Raw genomic sequence first — 6,565 nt, 5'->3', positions numbered from 1 at the left:
CTGGGCCCCAAATGGCTGTTCCTCACAGCCCCTGTCCTGTTGGCCGCGTCCCACACAGCCTCCCCAAGGCTCTATTAACCCCTTCTCTGCCAGTGTAGGGCAGACACCCCATCACACTATGTTTTTGTGTATATCCATTGTACTGTATATCCATGTTTCTGCCATTTATGTTGATTTTATACACACGGATGGGTTAATTTAACTATCTATACCAATTATACCTATACAATCATAGAAACATTATTAACTTTTCCTTCTTGCCTAATAGTAAAATGAATACATTCCTTTCTGGAAAAATATTTGACGGTCAAACAGTGAAATGAAATAGCAAATTTTCCTTTAGTAAATGCTCCAGGCCAGCTAGGCAAAGCAATGATAATACTTTGTTCTCTGTCTCAGGCCAGTCCACTTTGCAGGAAAGCAGCAGCAAAAATGACCAACTTTACTTATCTGCATCTGGCGAATTCCCCCTACAAGCAGCTAGCAGCTACACTGGCAAAGTTTACAACAGTGAGAGCAGTAGACCTGACAACAGCAGCAATGTTGGTGACCTTTCCATCTCTGCCTCCACGGAGTACTATGAAGAAGCAGGCAGTAGCAGCACAGGTAAACTCCCCTCCCCTTTTCTTTTTCTGGTAAACAACCCTCCATTATGGAAGAATGCTAGTCCCCGCTATAGTTATGGCTAAAACAAGCTTTCAGTTAGAAGTCCAATTTTGATACCCACTTCCACACATTTAATTTTTACCAAACCTGCTTTAAATATAATGGGAGAGATTTATGCCAGGATAAAGATTTCCAGATAGTTTGAAGCATATAGGGCCAGATTCTTGGGAGATAAAGGTGTTTCAAAATGAGGTGGGGATCTTACTTCTTGGCCATTTTCTGAATGGGTTTGGTTTTTTGCCGGTGAGGATTGTTGGGCTTTTTTTCTTGGCATAGCATAACTCAAAATTCTTGGCTTTTAAAGGTGAAATTTTTAAACCAGTTTAGTTAAACCATTGCAAATCCCTGTGTGGGCACTCTTATATCATTTTTATAGTGGCTAATTGAAATATAGCTTAGCTCAATTAAGAAATTGTTTAAGCTAAACCGAAATAAGTGTCTCTTAAACCAAAATACGACCATCCATTAACATGGACTAAAATGGTTTAAAATCAAAGCTTGGACTAAAGTGGTTTCAAATCACACCTTAAAAAATATACAAAATAACTGGCATAAATTGTGAAGTTCTGTGGTATGGAATAAACCTTTTTATTGCCACTTTTATTAAGGATATTCTATATCTATATCTCATTGTTCTGGGTTTGGACAGTGCCTAGCACATCAGGATCCTGGCCCATGATGAGCAATAGGAATCATAAATAAATAATAATAAATAATAAAGGTGCCTCCATCTGTGAGTAATACATTCATCCCACACTCCTGGCAATAAACTAGCCCCTCAGACCATCACGTTTTCTATATATAGAATTTAGAAATGTTAAGTTCTTCTTTGAGTGTGTCTATTAGGCCATGCCTGCACCATGCATGTCCTCCCATCCCAGGACACAAAGGGCAGGGCAGCCGCAACCGTCTTTCAGTTCTTTCTTCCCAGCCAGGGCAATGAGACAAAATTAGCAGTGTTTGCTCACCAGCCCTTAGGGGAACCACCATGGGACCCAAGTCTCATTTATGCCCTTCCACCAATTCCCCTGATTCCAAGAGTGATGTGTAAAATCTGACAGATCTCCAGTACTAAAGCTCAGGGGGGGATCCACATGGATGACAGCATCTTGAAGCACCACAACCACTGTAAGGTAAGTAACCATTCTTTCTTCTTCAAGTGCTTGTTCACGTCAGTTCCAAGTAGGTGTGCCCGTGCTGCGGGCACAATCGTCAGAAAGGTTTCCCTTAGCAGCACCCTTCGGGTAGGCCATGGAGCCCCCTGAAGTGACACTTTTATAGTGCTCAATATATGACCCTGCCGACCTGACCCCACTTCAGTTTCTTCTTACCACCCATGATGGGTCGTTGGAAGAGCATTCGCTTGCCTCACAAGTGCTTCCCTTAGCTTGTTCGTTAAGTTTGGCGTATGTTTCAGTTCTTAGTTTAGCATAGTTTAGAGTTATACTGTTGGTTAGGGACCGGGGTTCCACCCTATCCGTTTCCTTCCCTCAGCTCCGGGGCATGCCTCGGAGCCAAGGGTTTAAACCATGTGAGACCTGCTGTAAGCCCATGCCAACGGGTGACCCCCATGACGCATGCCTGAAGTGTCTGGGGAAAGAGCACCAAACAGACAGGTACAAAATCTGCAGGTCCTTTCAACCCAGGACGAAAAGGAGTGGGACTTCTGTCTGAAACAGCTTTTGATGGAGTCCGCTCTCCATCGTCAACCCACCTCAGAGCACGGGGTTCCAGCGCCGAGCAAATCGGTGTGTAGCGCTCTGGCCTCAGTGCATCATACGGCACAGAGAAAAGAGTCCAGAGACCCTCAGCACCGCTCCCCGGCACCGCAGACTACCGGTACCATTCCCACTCGCCAGTACTGCACAAGCGGAAGAAAACGGACAGAGGCTGCATACCGAGGCTGAAAGTGTCTCAACTTCCGGGTGCATCAGCAGTGTGTCCCAAGAAGGAGCACTCAGTGCCCAAGGGTCAACAGTTGGTTTCGGTCCCCTGAGGGGGACCACTGAGTCTGGCGCCCAGTGACTCCCCAGACAGGCAGTGCCAGGTGGAGGAATTGGAGCTCCCCTCCACCCTGGACCCTTTTGAAGCTGCCAGGGAGTTAATAGAACTGATGGCACCGCAGCCCTTGGTGGTCAGGGACAAGCCCCCGGTACCTCCATGCCCGGTGCTGTCTAGAGGAAAGCCGGCTATGATGCCACGTTCTTCTTCTCCTGCACAGTGCCATTCTCCTCGGCACCACTCCCGCTCACCATCGCCCAGGCACCGGCAGCCATCTTGGGACTCCTTCCCAGCACTGGCCAGGTAATCCAGATCTCTGGCACCGCTGGAACGGCACCGACCTCAGGCTCCGCTGGAACCGTGCTGATCGCCAGCACCGTTAGAGAGGCAACGATCACTGGCACCAGTGGAGCGGCACCGATCCCCGGTGCGGGAGCATTGGCACCGATCCCCTGCGCAATACCAGTTGGCGCTGCTGTGGTCATCAGGTCCACATCGGGGTCATTGGACTTGGATGCAGAATCATTCTACTCCTGCCACAGTGGGCGCCGTTCCCACAGACATAGGAGCGAGGCACCTCTAGCTTGGCCTCCGCGTGGGCAGCCTCAGCTGCAATGGCTCTAATGGATCCCCTAGGTTTATCATCAGGCCCAGGGTTCATTCTCCAGGGGCTCTCGTTTGGTCATCTCCAAAACCAGAGCACCCAACCACCTAGGGATTGTCGGCCCCTAAGGGATCGGAGACAGCTACATCCCATGACCAGGCGGCCCAGGTCATCACAGAGGTTGCCACGGCGACAATACCAATGGCAGACCAGGCTACTGTCGTCGCAATAAGGGTCAGCCCACGGGGCCCAGATATCGAACAGGACGAGGCCAGAGAGCTTGAGGGACAAGAGGACCCCGTGCCACCCCGAGCCTCATCATCCTCGCCCCTGACGAGGCAGTGGCAAGGGCCTCGGCTTCTGGACCTCCACCGATAGACCATTGGGCACAACAGGACCTCCTGCGCAGGTTCGCCCGCAACATGGGGTTGCAGGCAGAGAAGGTTATCGAACCTGAGGACCCTATGGTCGATATCCTAACGCTGGAAGGCCCATCCAGAGTCGCTCTTCCCCTGATTAAAACTATACAGAGCAATGTGAAAACACTCTGCCAGACCCACTGCAAGGGATGTCGAATGCAAGTACTTTGTCCCGTCCAAGGGATATGAGTATTTGTTTTCTCATCCGCAGCCATGTTCCCTGGTGGTCGCCGTGGTTAATGAGAAAGAAAAATAGGGGCTGACTCCGAAGTCAAAGGAGTCAAAACGGTTAGACCTATTTGGTAGGAAGGTCTATTCAACTGTGGGCCTGCAGCTAAGGATATAACTTCAACTTGTGAGCCCTGATGTTGAAGTATAAGGAGCTTATACCATCGGACTCCAGAGCCGAATTTATGGCTATCATTGAAGACGGGAAGTCGGTGGTGAGGACCTCCCCTCAAGCTCCTCTGGATGCAGTGGACTCTGCCACCCACACACTTTCATCTGGTCTAGCCATGAGATGGGATGCATGACTGCAGGCATCTGGTTTACCTCCAGAAGTGCAGCAAACCCTGCAAGACCTTCCGTTCGAGGGTGCAGGGTTATTCTTAGGCCAAACTGATTCTAAGCTGCACAGCTTAAAAGACTTTTGGGCAATGATGAAGTTGCTGGGGATGCATACCCCAGCACTCCAGCGAAAACATTTCAAGCCCCAGCCCCAACAGCAACGGTCCTACCCTGCTCACCCTAGACAAGACTTTTACAGACGAAGGCCTAGAAATTCTAGGTGCAAACCACCCCACTCCCAGTCAGGGCAAGGCCAGGGCCCGACCAAGCCATCGTTGGGCTCAAAGCAGGCCTTTTGAAGGGGCGCCCAAGGACGGCGTACCTGCCATGACACCAGATCCTCCTCCTTACTTTTTGAATCGCCTATTCCACTTCTACCCTGCATGGTCCCAAATAACATCGGACCATTGGGTTCTTTGCATGGTAGAGGTGGGATATTCTCTCCAGTTCTGCTTCTTCCCTCCCTCCCTCCCACTCTCTTACCCACCCACCTTCCCCATCCCTCTTCAGGGACCCTTCTCACAAGCAACTCCTTAGCCAGAAGGTGCAATTGCTCCTAGATATAGGGGCTGTGGAGGAGGTTTCTCAGGAGCAAAGGGGCGAGGGATTCTACTCCCATTATTTCTCATCCCCAAGGCAAAGGGGGGGTCTCAGACCCATTTTAGACCTGCGTGGACTCAACAGGTTCATGTTAAAGTTGAAATTCCACGTGGTCTCCCTGAGCACAATTATCCCTTCCCTGGGTCTGGGCGACTGGTACACTGCCCTCGACATGAAAGACGCGTACTTCTACATAGCCATTCGACCTCAGCACAGACGGTTTCTACGGTTTGTGGTCAGCCATAAACATTACCAGTTCACGGTCCTCCCATTCGGCCTATCGACTGTGCCCCGAGTATTCACCAAGTGCATATTGGTGGTAGCAGCCTTCCTCCGCAGGAGGCAGGTACAGACATATCCTGACCTAGACAACTGGCTGCTGCGGGGCCGTTCCAGGGAGCAAGTGGAGTCTCACGTCCAACTAGTCAAATCCACATTTCAGAGACTAGGACTTCTCCTCAACGTGAACAAGTCAACCCTATCACCAACCCAGAGAATAGAATTCATCGGGGTGGTACTGGACTCGATACAAGAGAAAGCTTACCTACCAGAGACACGATTTCAAGCCATAGCGGGCATCATTCAGGACCTCATGCAGTACCCCACCACTACGGCTTGGGCTTGCCTGGCCCTCCGCAGCCACATGGCAGCCTGCATGTACGTGGTCAGGCATGCCAGACTCAGACTCAGGCCACTCCAAGCGTGGCCTGCTTCTGTATATTGCTCGTGGCGCGACAGGCTGGACTCAGTACTTACATTGCCACAACAAGTATTTCAATCCCTCCATTGGTGGCTCCACCCCAATACAGTGTGCAAGAGAGTTCCTTTCAACAGCCCACAGCCCACCTTGACCCTAGTAATGGACGCATCCTTGTTGGTTTGGGGGGCATACCTGGGGGGCCGCCAGACGCAGAGGCTATGGTTGCAAGACAAGTTCTCTCTTCACATCAATATCAGGGAGCTCAGAGCAGTACAATTGGCTTGCCAAGCATTCCTGTCCATACTACAAGGCCAGTGCATGGCAGTGATGATAGACAACACCACTGCCATGTTTTACATCAACAAGCAGGGGGGAGCGTGTTCCTCTCCCCTATGTCAAGAAGCCCTTCAACTTTGGGAGTTCTGCACAGCACACTCCATTCACCTGGAGGCATCCTATCTCCCAGGAGTGCAGAATGAACTAGCGGACCAACTCAGCAGATCGTTCTGCAATCACAAGTAGTCCATCCGATCAGATGTTATTCACTCCATCTTCCAAAGGTGGGGATTTCCCCAGGTCGATCTGTTTGCCACCAGGAACAACAGGAAATGCCCAGTGTTCTGCTCCTTTCAGAACCACAGCCTGGGCTCCCTCTTGGATGCATTCCTACTACCCTGGGGAGGCCACCTCATGTATGCCTTCCCGCCAGTCCCTCTTGTGCATAGGGTACTGCTCAAGATCCACAGAGACAAGGCAAAGGTAATCCTCCTTGCTCCTGCATGGCCCTGTCAGCATTGGTACACCGCACTTTTGAAGCTGTCAGTGGATGACCTGATAGCTCTACCACTCTGCCCCGACCTAATCACACGGGCCACGGCCACCTTCACCACCCAGACCTTCAGTCCCTCCATCTCACCACCTGGAAGCTTCATGGTTAAATCTGATGGAGCTCCTGTGCTTGAGTCCTGTCAGGAACATCCTTCTCGGCAACAGGAAACTATCCACCAG

This window comes from Trachemys scripta, chromosome 9 (genome assembly GCF_013100865.1).
Source record: "Trachemys scripta elegans isolate TJP31775 chromosome 9, CAS_Tse_1.0, whole genome shotgun sequence".
In the NCBI taxonomy this organism is placed as follows: domain Eukaryota; kingdom Metazoa; phylum Chordata; order Testudines; family Emydidae; genus Trachemys; species Trachemys scripta.
Note: the sequence above shows the minus strand (reverse complement) of the source record.